The following is a 12,871-nucleotide window of genomic DNA, read 5'->3' as shown; positions in this document are numbered from 1 at the left end:
GCTCGGCAACTAGCCGTAGAAGCATATCCGTATACTCACATCCAGTCCCCTCGGCATGGAGTCAACCAGCTCGCCGCCATCATGGGTCCCTCGGCCGAGGGTAAGACATCTTTCCACCGCTTCTTCGCCACTTGGCCACTACGTGACAAAAGGTGAAAGTCTATAAATACTCTACATCTCTCATTGAGAAATCAACTGGAAAATCTGGTATAAAACTCTCTTATCTCTCTACAATATACTTTGCCAAGTTAAACATACAACATATCTCTCTAAGTTTACTGACTTGAGCGTCGGAGTGAGTACGCTCGGCCCCAAGCCGAGCCCTCAGTTTGTTCATCTTTATAGGAAAGAGTGAAAGGAAGAGACGAGCAACGACATCATTCTACAAGCTCAAGTGGTCACAATCCTGCTCCGGAATTACACCCGGAACAATTGGCGCCGTCTGTGGGGAAAACGTACTAAAAGCTAGTCACCTACATTACCCAAAAAAAAAAAAAACATTCAGCGAGCTAAGAAGATGTCAAAGCAACAAGAAAATGTGAGTGAAGGAACTGCATTCTTCCAGGATGACACGTTAAAACTCGAGATCGGGCGATCCCCACCGGCCGAGTCACCGACACGGCGCTCGGGATGCCGAAAGAGCCGAACACCGCGCCTACCGACCAAGTCATTGTCATGGGACATGTGGTCGATGCGGCCAAATTAAAGCTATTCCTGGACCTAATGGGTAGTACGCGGTTACCCCCGTCACGACGACGGTGACGGCGCGCATCCACAGTGACCAGGGCCCATAAAGTGACTCCGAACAACTTGTCCGGAGCGATACAAGGAGTCAAGGCGTGCTAGAACGCCAAATAGAGCCCGTGGTGCCGGTGGCGGCACTGAGTCCTTCCCCACTCGCGGGAGGACAGCGTCGCGCGGCAACAACGAGGCCGGCCGAAGGAATGAAAGAAGTCCGACTCACCAAAGTCGGACAACAAGCCCTTCCCGCCAGAGGGAGATAAGCCGGACTAAGGTTGCGAGGAGCCGATCGCCGCGTGTCATTCGACACGTGGTCGACCCCCTCGCACCTATGTCCTCGAGACCCCGTGCCGACTAAGTCAAGTCCGTCGCCCTTATCATACAAAGGGGATAGCGACCCGACCGACCATGCCGAGTCTTTCGAGTCGTACATGTCGGTATGGGAGCAGCCTGATGAGGTGTTGTGGACAGCGGGCCGCCCACGGGGGCGCTTGGTGAGAAACGGGACAAGCGTTTGCATTTTGTATGGAGTCGCCACCAATTTTTATGGGAAATTGGAACCGTTCGAATACCTCGTGCCATGTCAAGACACAAAGTAGTGACATGAACACTAAGCAATCGTTACCCTTAGCATTCTATGTCTAGAATGACTCTCGTGGATGCCAATGAACACGGGTGCTCACGGAGATCTGGAGTAAGGGGTGAGGGTACGTATTAGGAAGCTCTTTTGATCGAACACTTAATCCCGCCCGCCTCGATAGCGGCCTCTACTAATGATTAGGGAAGTTGTTTATACTCGATATATCGTCGGTTATATGCATGCAATGCAACATCCATAGATTAATTCTAACATGTGAAGATTAGACTAAGTCGGTTGACACGTAATTAGCATACAGTTGGGTCGAAGTAGGATTTAATATTGATTTACATGTGAAAACATACAAACAATAAAAGAAATAAATTACAATAATGAAAATTACATTAATTACAATGGAATAGGTGATTTATGTCGAAAATACCTTTAAAACGGATAATTTGAGAAAAAGAAATAAAAGAATAAAATAAATTAACGAACAGGAATTAGAAGGTGATAATACGGATATTAGTTAATTAATACGTAGCCTAATTAAACTATGTCAAGGCAGAAACGGAGTTCAGGGACATAACTCAGCCAGGAACAGGCGCAGCAGAGCTGCGTCCTTTGGAATAGGCGCAGCAGTTGCTGCGTCTGTTCCGTGGCTCAGTTCTGGCTGTGAAGCCGTAATTGCAAGCCGTTAATGTCAATTGATGATTTTAATGATTGATTAAAAAAATTACTCGGATGAAAGTGATTAACAGGTTATTTAACATATGAATAGGTCGTAAAACGGTAAAACATGGATGAGATGGAATTAGACGAATTAATTACATGATACAAGATTAATTAACGAATTAACAAACTAACTAAACAAATTAATTTAGACTAAACATAATGAATGATGACGAATTAATGAATAAACAGATGAAAATATATCAACGATGATTTCCAGAAACTCAATATGAACAAATTGAATTTCTAAAACCCGGATTGAATTTAATGACGAAAACCCGTAAGTATTGGATTATAAGGGATTCAAGTCGGATTTGTGATAATTAAAACATATTAATGAATGATGAATTATGTGATACAATATACATGTGAATATTAAACTATTGTGATGAAGAATTAAAGAAAATAAACGAAACAAATAACAAACACACGAATTACAGAGGACGAAGGAAGAAGAAAAGAAGCGAGAATGCGCGGCCTCACGAAGAGGCGCGGCGATTGCTGCGCGTTTTTCTCGACGTCCCTGTCTCATCGGAAATCCGCAAAAAAGAGTTTTAAAGCACGGTTTTAGAAATCGGTTTTAATGGTGTTTTCGACATAAATCTTACAACGATGATACGATAAATAAAATACAATAAATAAAAGAGAGATTATACACCCTCAGACTTACATGTTGACGAAACGAGACGAACTAAGATATCGACTAGTGAATGCTCGACGCGAATGCAAAGAGAGTGCCCTCGTAAGAGGAAAACGATTGATTAATTAAAGTTGATTGAGTGTAGTTGGTCAAATTGGTCGGTCATGCAACGGAGAGGCTGGTACCCGGAAGGATCCGAGCTTACGTGGTCGGAAGTCCAAGCACGTAGGCGCCAATTAGTAAGAACGAAGTCTAGAATGCAAAGGGAGAAGAGAAGGGCGGACACTCGCGTGAGAAATATGAGGAACGAATGCTCCTATTTATACTAATCACGTGAAGGAATAGGGTTTCAGAGACTCTTTGGAAGTGAATCTCGGAAAGATATGAAAAAAGATACGTAAATCATGCAAAGAAGGGCACGGGAAGAGGCGCGTAGCAGCCCATCGCGTCTCTTTGAAGAGGCGCAAAGACTGGGCTGCTGCGTCTATTCCCGTGGAGGTTTCCTCCTGTTGAAGAAAGATTTCCGTGTTTGAGTTATGGTAGGACGGAAATAATTCGATTATCTTATGAATATTACGGGATATTATTTGCCAAAAGATAAAACTTATAAAATATGGAATAGAAATATCCTAACATTCCGAACATTCCGACTCGGGATTTAACATTTATCGAAAAATGGAGACGGTTTTTGACCCGGACTCCGAATGTACTCTAATTACTGCCAAAACGACCGTATCGGGGCGTAGATGACAACTAAGAGGTTGACATTAATATTTGAGCAATCACTTGACGATAATCTTACGAACTGTCACAAATCGTTCCGCGAATCAAACATGCGGCCCAATCATCACCAGGTGGTTTGCGGGAGGTGCGAGAAATGAGGTGTCTCTGAGCCCCCACTTTGACCGAGGCTTGGACAAGGCGAAAGTCAAAGTATAGCCATCAGGTCAATCGAAGATTACAACCTGACGACTATGGCGACGCGAGGCGCTCAAGGGGTCTCGAACCAAGGACCCGTCGTCGAACATTTTAGTCTCGTCGACTATCGGGGAGGGTCGTTTAAAGTCCATTAGACTACGTAAGGAAGCTCGCCAACCATAAGGAGAGATCATACCTGAGACTTAATCGAACTTCGTGGGGAAACAAGAAATATTGAAAGCGCAGGACGTCGGTAGAAATCTGGCTGGGAATCCGCTGCGTCGGTCTCAAGCGAACTCTTGCAAAACTTGAGGTTGAATCTGCTTGCGTCGGTCTCAAACAAACTCTTGCTGGGGAAATATTGACGACTAGGAACATCTTGATCGTCGTGGGAGAAATCTTGAGTGAGCAGTACTGCAAAATACTACTGCGCTGGAGACAGACGACTAGGAACATCTAGATCGTCATGGAAGAAAACTTGAGTGAGCAAAGATCTTTAAAATACTACTGCTACTGGATATAATGATCTTGAGCAATATCGCAATATATCTTTGCTCTTGCTTGGATATAATGATTTTGAGCAATATCGCAAAAATCTCGCTTATTTGGATAAAATGCGGGCGGAACGAAAGAAAATCATCGAAACGGACCAAAAGAATATAATAGCGTTGAAGAAGAGGCGCACCAAAGATGGGCCCACGAATAACGAACTCATAACGAATTTTTGAAAATTCGTATGGAGGGAACACAAGGAAGAGGCGCAGCAAGAGCTGCGTCTCTTGGAAGAGGCGCAGCACCTGCTGCGTCTTTTCCCCAATTTGGCTATTTCTGCGTAAAAACGCGAACTCGGAAGGATTGTGTTTCATTATTTCGAAACATAATTCTTGCATTTCTCTCTCAAATCTTCACCATTTCCGTCGAGGTTTGGTCCAAAAGCTTGCATTAAACATGACTAATCGAGGTATGTGTCTTAATCTTGCATTAAACATCTACATTTGTTGAATTTTGAGCCGCGAGATTTAGGGTTTCCGACCCTTTCGATCGAAAATTTGGGGCTTTTCCCCCAAATGGATTTGCTATGCCAAATTGATGCTAGAAATGGATAGTAGGCAATGTTAGGAACATAACCATGTATTTGCTTCGAATTTTCATCGAGTTTTGACCCCTTGAACGAATTTTGAGACGGTTTTACAGCTGAACCGTAAATTGCTTCGAAAATAGCCTTAGGATTGTCCATTGGCGATGAAATTTGATATTTGGGATCCTTGGATGATGGGTAAACTTTCTACCATCTCGGAATTTTGGTTTATGACAACTTTTTCAGGACACCTTTCTAGGGCATAATCGTCGTTATAACGAAATGCTGCCGAATTTTCGACTCGAAACCGGAACTAGGCTTTGACTTGACTTGACTTGACCCAATTTATCACATGAGTGATCGGGTTGATGGGAACGTGGCCAAATATGGCAAGGAAAGAGCGATTTCAGGGCCTTGAAGGCTCGAAAACTCTTTAACAAAGGCTTGTCGTCGTGTGACGCGGCCTGAATTTGCTTTAACGCTGCAGGTGATGAGGCTTCTACTTCTGGGAGAGCTCCCATGGAGATCGACGCCGCCACTGTCGAGGGGGCTTTGGAGCAGGCCTTCACCGCTGCGGTGATGGCTACTGGAGACGAGGCTCACGAGGAGGAGGCCGTCGAGGAGGAGGAGATCCCGAGACGGGCCAACGTCAGGCGAGGAGGTCGTCAGCTGAGGGGGGCTCCTGCGTGGGCTGAGACCTGGGAGAGTAGGCACCTCGTGTGGGCTGCAGAGGATCACCTGTCCTACAGGACGGTGAAGAGCTTGGTAAATAAGAATTCACTACTCATTACCTATTTTCTTTCATTCTTTTTGTCCAAACTTCTTGCAAATTTCATTCAAAACTAAAGATAGCTTTGTTTCAAATCATTATAGGAGGCCGGGAACATCAGGTCGTTCTCGGGTTACACGACAAATGATGGAGCACTACGAGCGGGTGTCGGCGGAGGAGAGGGCCATGATCGAGCGTGGAGCGTTTGGTCCTCCTGGTTCGTCCGGAGGGATATCGTGAAGAGGAAGTTGCGGGCTAACCTTAGCCTGGTCCGTGCTTTCTTGGATCGATTCTGGGATACGACTTCCACGTTTCACCTACCTTTCGGTGAGGTGGGAGTTACTCTGGAGGATTACGGCATGATTTCTGTCCGGTGTGGGGACCGAGGAGATGGTGTGGCCGGAGACTGCTATGAGGGCGGATTCGGCCGAGGTGAGGAGATTGATCGGCCGGAACTTGTCGCCGAAGGTCACAGCGATCTTGGGTTTGGTACCCGTACCTACGTTCGAGACTACTTTGCGGGGAAGACCCCGGCGCTGGTGACGATCGATGGGAGGGAGACAGCTCCTCCTCCTTGTACAGCTGAGCAGAGGGCTCGTCTGTGGCTTTGGTGGTTCCTGTCTTCGATTTATCTCGGAGACAAGGGCGAGAGGCTATCGACAAAGCTTCTTCCCTTTCTTTCTGACCTGAGTTCCCTAGGGCGCTGGGACTGGGTCACCGCTGGTTTTGCGGTCCTCAACCGCTTTATGAGGGCCATGGTTCGTCCGGAGTTGATGGATAAGGGGACTTCTCCTGGCGCTGTCGGACCTGGGCTACTGCTGGAGGTATGAACCTTCCTTTAGACCAAAGTAAGTTCCTTTCTTTATCAAATCACGAAAGATCGTCAATGATTATTCTGTTTTACAGGCGTGGGTGTATTCTTACTTCCCGAGTCTCGCGCCCAAGAGGACGGAGCCGTTGGAGAAGGCCTATCCCGTGGTGAGGGATTGGGTGATGTGCCGGACGAAGAGCAAGCGCTCTTCTCACAATGTCTACCGGCGGGACGTGAACGCTCTTCAGCTGAGCAGCGTGAGTATCCCACTCGTATTTATATTTCTTATCCTTTGCTTTCACTTGATCATAGGAATGATCTTTGCCTTATCTTGTCGCAGTGGGTGCCCAGACCTTGGGCGGAGTACGCTGGAGCGCCTCCTTTTGTCGTTGAGGTCCTTCGACCTAGGAGCCCGAGTCGGCTGCTATTGTGGACGTCGATGGGTCCTGTGTGGTATCTGGGCGAGCGTTTGGCTCGTCAGTGCTCTCGGGGCGAGTTGACGGTTCCCATTGACCCTCCGAGGACGATGTTCAGGGAGCCTTCTGAGGCTGAGAGGAGGCGGACTGGGCGGTGCCGTGGCGACGACCTTATTCTCCCTGGCGAGGACTACTCGGCGTTCCTTTACGGGAGGTTGGCGTACTGGCCAGTAGTGGTGAGTATCTTTTACTTTTCTTTGATTTGATTTTGAGAATTACGACGAAAGATCGTCGATTAACGAGAACTATTTGTCCTTGCAGGAGGTCGAGGCGGCGGGCATCGAGCCCCCAGTGTACCCCGAGACCCTTGAGTACACTGACGCGACTGGGAGGACGACGATCTCCGAGTTGCGTGACTTTGACGTAGCTGTGACGGATGCTGGCTTAGATGACTGGCAGCATCTTATTCGGAGGGTGAGCCTCCAGCTTATATACCTTTCGTGTAAGAACACATTTGATTGAACTTGTTCACTTTACTGAGAATTTCTTTTGAAATGCAGGTCGCGCCATCTCGGTTCGTGGCACTATGGAGGGTGGCCAACCGGCTACGAGCTACTGCCATCGAGGCACTCGTCGGTGGTCGAGGTCGTCAGGTATGAACCTCATTTGATTTCTTTTGAGTTTTGATTTTCAGTTTTGTTTGAGTTGATTGACATGAGCCAATTTCTTGTTTACAGGGTGACCGCGAGCTGGAGCGAGAGTTGGCCCAGTCTCGGGAGGAGACGGCTCGCTTGTTGAGGGAGCTCGAGTTTCGGGATGCCGAGAATGCCGTTCTTGCGGCAAGAGTTGCCGAGTTGGAGGGCGCCCAACAGTAGTTTTGTGTAGTTTTGTACATTTGGACATCTGATTTTGAACATTTTTGGACTTGTTTGGGGCGCAAGCCCCCAGTTTGCTTGGACTTTGGACTTGGTTCGGGGCGCAAGCCCCCAGTTTGCTTGTACATTTGTATATATGATGGCCTGAGTGCCTTTGCTGCTGGGTTGTGTTGCTTGTACCTGCAGGTTAGTTCTTGAACAGGTTTGGTAGACAACGGTTTACGCCATCATGCTGCCGAAATTTACATGGAAATCTCACCAAAACATACATTTTATACACATGTGGTCTTAATTAGCGCAAAAATGAGACTCAAAAGGACACAAAGATGCAAAAAATTTGCCGGAAATGACCGGACAGTAGGGAGGGTTACCCCCTAAAAAAAAAAAAAGAGAAATCTACAAGTGTAGAAATGAAAATGTTGAAATTTGTTAAAAATGAAAACAAAAGCAAATTATTTCCTAAAAATGAAATTTACTTCCTAAAAAAAAAATGAAATTTATTTCCTAAGAATAAATAAATGAATTAAAATAATAATAAAAAGAAGAATTAAGTGCGATGAAAATGGCGAAGGTGTCGACGTCGCCTCGAAATGCGTGCCCGCGAATTTAGGAAACTTGAAACATGGTAAACTGCTCGTATTTACCAAAATAAAATCCCGTAGGAATAGAAAATTATTCGTTATAGAATTAGGAAAGATCCAAACGCGGAAATCGCAGAAAGTGAGCCTGGGAAGAGGCGCGATGAGCCGCATCCTTGAATAGGCGCGCAGAGGCTACTTTGTTCCTGCCCTGGTCTTTTCTCGGCGGATTTTTGGAAACAGCAATTAGTATAAATAGAAGCGTCGACGAAGCTTTAAATCATATAATTCTTCCGTCTCTTCTCCGTTAATCCACATAAAAACTCCCAAAATAAATTTTCAAGAGAAAATTGTCATCATGAATACTTTGGAGATCCGCTTGAAGGAATGGACTAATGAATTCTCGAATATTGAGAAGCACGACATGGGTGCTCATAACCTTGAGTCTCTATTGAGTTTGAAACTCATTAAGGTTGTAAAACCGTTCTTGGATGCTTGCCTTGACTATTGGGACCCAAATTATCATGTTTTCGCGTTCCCAGGTGGTGATATTTGTCCTTTTCCGGAAGAAATTGCTATTATTGGTGGGTGGGACCCCGAGCATTTACCTGCCATTCCTTCCACTTCACAAGGGTATAAGAGCAAATTCAGAGACCTGCTCGGATTGACTAGACTCGAGGTGGATCGCTTAGTTACCCCGAAAGGCGTGAGAATGCTTTGGACTTTGTAGACCGATTCATTAACGGGCCGACCCCTACCGTTTCCTATGTTGCCAGGAGGAGGGCATTTGGCTTTTGTTTGTTGCATGTGTATGTCTTCCACGGACACGTTGATGAAGATTTGCGAGGTGATCCCCGTCTTTTGGGTCTTATCGAGCAAATGGAGTCATGCGCAGAGCCCAAACTTGTTTATGCTTAGGAGAGATCATTTTGGGTTTGAATAATAGGAAATCCAACCGCGATCCGCCACTTTTGGAGTCCTGTTATCTTACGAGTAAAGACACCTTTTTTTTTTTTTTTTTTTTTTTTTTTTTTTTTTTTTTGGGTGTCTAATACCTGCTTTTGGTAGGTTTGGCTTATGGAACGGCTCCGACTGCTCGAGCCCCCAGTTCATGCACTTTCCTATCATTCCCGTATGATTGCGATGAGGACGCGGTTGTACATGGTGGACTTCACCCGGTCTCATGCGATCGTTGGAAGAATAAGTCAAGAATGATGATGACCCGTTGATTAGGTGGGTTGTCCGTGGTGGCACCTCAAGTCCATCACTTTGGAGTGTCTTCTTTGGATCCCACTAGGTCCGTGCGCATTCCGGGATTGGAGTTCATGGTATGCATCTTTCCGAAAGATTGATGAGGCAAGTTGGGTGACGGACTATCCCGAGGCTTGATACCGTCCCGCAGACTGCTGTAGCGCTTACCACCGAGAGCCGAAGAGAGTGGGCCATTAAATGGGCCCAAAGAAACATGTGGTTCTTGAGCTTCTCCGCCAATGCTTTGTGGGTGTCGGGTTCCTATCTGAGGTGGATAAAGGCTGCAACTTCGGAAGAACGCGAAAGACTGAGGAAACGCGAGCCTGTTGACTACAAGGTGCGCGAAGGAGAGAAAGAGAAGGAGAAGCATCTGACAGAGGGAGAAGAAGAAGCTGGATTTCAGGTCATTCATCCTTCGAAGAAATCAAAGACTACTCCTGTTGCGGAAATGGTGGTTGGCAAGAATGGAAGAGTCAGGCCTCGAGAAAGACCGTTGGTGATTAGGTCTGAAGTGGTGCAAGAGCGTCCGGCTCGAGGTCGTGACAAGAAATATGACAAGAATGACAAGGGCAAGGGGAAGATGGAGGAATAGCCCGAGTCCTTATTTATTATTTGATTATTATTATTATTGTTGTAATAAAAAGGAGGGATTTTTAGAATCCTAGCCTATTCTATTTTTCATTATGTAACGTACTATTATTATTAGAAAGCGAATGGAATAAAAAAAGGTTAAATGGTTATGAAACCGTTGTGATTTTCTTTTATTATTCTTGTCGAATTTCAAATGCAATGCAAATGTCCTTCTATTTACATTTTAGATATAATGGGTTGAATCCCGTGAAGGATTGCCTACGTATTCTCTTAAAAAAAGCGAAATCAAACCCTTGCGCGTAGTTCGAGTAAATGTAAAAGAATAATTGTTCTAAGCAAGAGCTTGTAATGAACATAGAAAATAAGCATGAGCTTTTGCTTGTTCTCAAGGTGCGAATTTAGTTTATTTGATGATATGAGGATGACAATCTTGTCAAAATGTAAGAGCATAGTGACACTAGCTTATTTCAGCTTGGCCAGGGGCCGTTTATTTAGTGCCACAAGAGCGACACATGGGTTTACGCGAGGCGCGTGTGTGGTCCTATTCTAGGCATAGTATCGTTTCAGTTGGTCAAGGTTTGTGGGATTTGAAAACTCATTCCCATCTAGTTTTGTGATTCTAACCGCACCCCCTGGGAGTATGGATTTGACTAGATATGGTCCGGCCCAATTAGGTTTGAATTTTCCCCTTGGGTCGACAGGTAAAAGAGCTCTAACCGATTTGAGTACTAAGTCTCCTTCTTTGATGTTTCTTGGCCTAACCCTTTTGTTGAAAGCTCGTTTGATACGGGCTTGATATGTTTGGACATTATGTAAGGTGCGTAGCCTACGTTCATCCAGGAGGATGAGTTCTTCATATCTATCCTTCTTCCAATCGGCTTCAGGGATTTGACTTTCGAGTAGAATACGTAAGGATGGTATTTCTAGTTCGACTGGTTGTACGGCCTCCATGCCGTAGGTCAAATAGAAAGGAGTGGCCCCAGTGGGCGTCCTAACTGATGTACGATACCCCCACAAAGCAAAGGGTATCTTGCTTGGCCAATCCCTATAGTTGTCAGTCATTTTCTTGAGAATTGTGACAACGTTCTTGTTTGCCGCTTCTACCGCGCCGTTAGTCTGTGGTCTATAGGGCGAAGAGTGGTGATGCTTAATCTTATACTTGGCTAGCAATTGCTCGGTTTCAGCTTGGAAGTGTGACCCATTATCACTAATGATCTCATGTGGGCAACCATATCGACAGATGATGTTGTTTTGTATGAATTTGGCCACATTTTTCGCCGTAAGACTAGTGTAGGAAGCCGCTTCTACCCACTTGGTGAAATAGTCGATTGCTACTAGAATGAAACAGTGACCTCCTGTTCCGGCTGGGGTTATTTTCCCGATTATGTCAATTCCCCATGCAGAGAATGGCCAAGGAGATGTCATCGTGTATAGCAACGAAGGAGGGACATGTTGCACATTCCCGAAGATTTGACAATTGTGGCAATGTCTCACGTATTTGATGCAATCAGATTCCATTGTGGTCCAATAATATCCCAAACGTGTGATTTTCTTTGCCATCATAGGCCCACTCATGTGGGGACCGCATTCTCCGTCGTGGACTTCTTCCATCACCTTTCGTGCCTGTGAATGATCAAGGCAACGTAGGACTACACCAAGAGGTGTTCTTTTGTATAATTCTCCTTGCATCAGAATGTATTGGGAAGCTAATAGGCGTATAGCACGTTGTCCCCTCTTGTCCATACCCGGTGGATAGGTACCATTAAGCTTGAAATTCAGGATTGCTTGGAACCAGGGTTCCTGTGCGATTTCTTCTTCATCGGTGATTTGATGGACATAAGCCGGCTCTGACCGTCGTTCGATACACAAGGGCATGTCTATCATGTGATCTGGCATATTTATTAGGGATGTAAGTTTCGCAAGAGCGTCTGCAAATTGATTTTCCTCTCGAGGTAGGTGTAAGTAGGTTACGTGATCAAAGAATTGAGCGACTTGGTCTATCCTAGCTTGATAGGGTGCGAGGCTTTCGCCGGATTTTCCAGATCCTGTAACTTGGTTGATGATCGGTGATGAATCCCCATGTACTCGGAGGTTTTTGATACCTAAGCTTACTCGCCGCTTGTAGTCCAATGAGACAAGCTTCATATCTGCGTTGTTTGTCACCTCGAAGTCGAGTTTGACAAAGAATCGGTGTATGCTCACCTTCAGGAGAAATGAGCAACACTCCTATTCCGAATCCTCTTAAATTTGATGCCCCATCAAAGTATAGATCCCAGGAGTCTACATCTGTTTGAAGTATATCCTCGTCGGGAAATGACCAAGTATCTATGGTTTGTGCGTCGTTGATAGGATTTTCTGCGAAGAATTCGGCGACGGCGCGACCTTTTATGACTTTCAGTGGGACATATTTGAGGTCGAATTCTGAGAGCATCAGAGTCCATCTTGCTAGACGTCCGTTGAGTACGGGTTTCTCGAAGAGGTATTTGACTGGATCCATTTTGGAATATATCTTGATGGAGTAGCTAAGCATGTAGTGACGTAGCTTCTTCGTTGCCCACACAAGAGCGAGGCATGTCTTTTCGAGTTGCGAGTATTTGCACTCATATTCCAAGAACTTCTTACTAAGATAGTAAATAACTCTTTCTTCACTTCCTATAGTTTGAGCTAGCATGGCACCCATGGCGGTTTCAGTTACTGTGAGATATAAACCAAGAGGTTGATCTCGTTGCGGTGGCATGAGCACTGGTGGTTTAGCCAATATCTTTTTGATTCGGTCAAACGCCTTTTGACAATCATCATCCCACATGGTGTGGTCTGTTTTCTTGAGTTTCTTGAAGATAGGCTCACAAATCATCGTGAGTTTCGATATGAATCGACTTATGTATTGTACTTTT

The sequence above is a fragment of the Silene latifolia genome, chromosome 2, assembly GCF_048544455.1.
Source record: "Silene latifolia isolate original U9 population chromosome 2, ASM4854445v1, whole genome shotgun sequence".
Classification (NCBI taxonomy): Eukaryota; Viridiplantae; Streptophyta; class Magnoliopsida; order Caryophyllales; family Caryophyllaceae; genus Silene; species Silene latifolia.
This window is presented reverse-complemented; position numbering follows the sequence as displayed.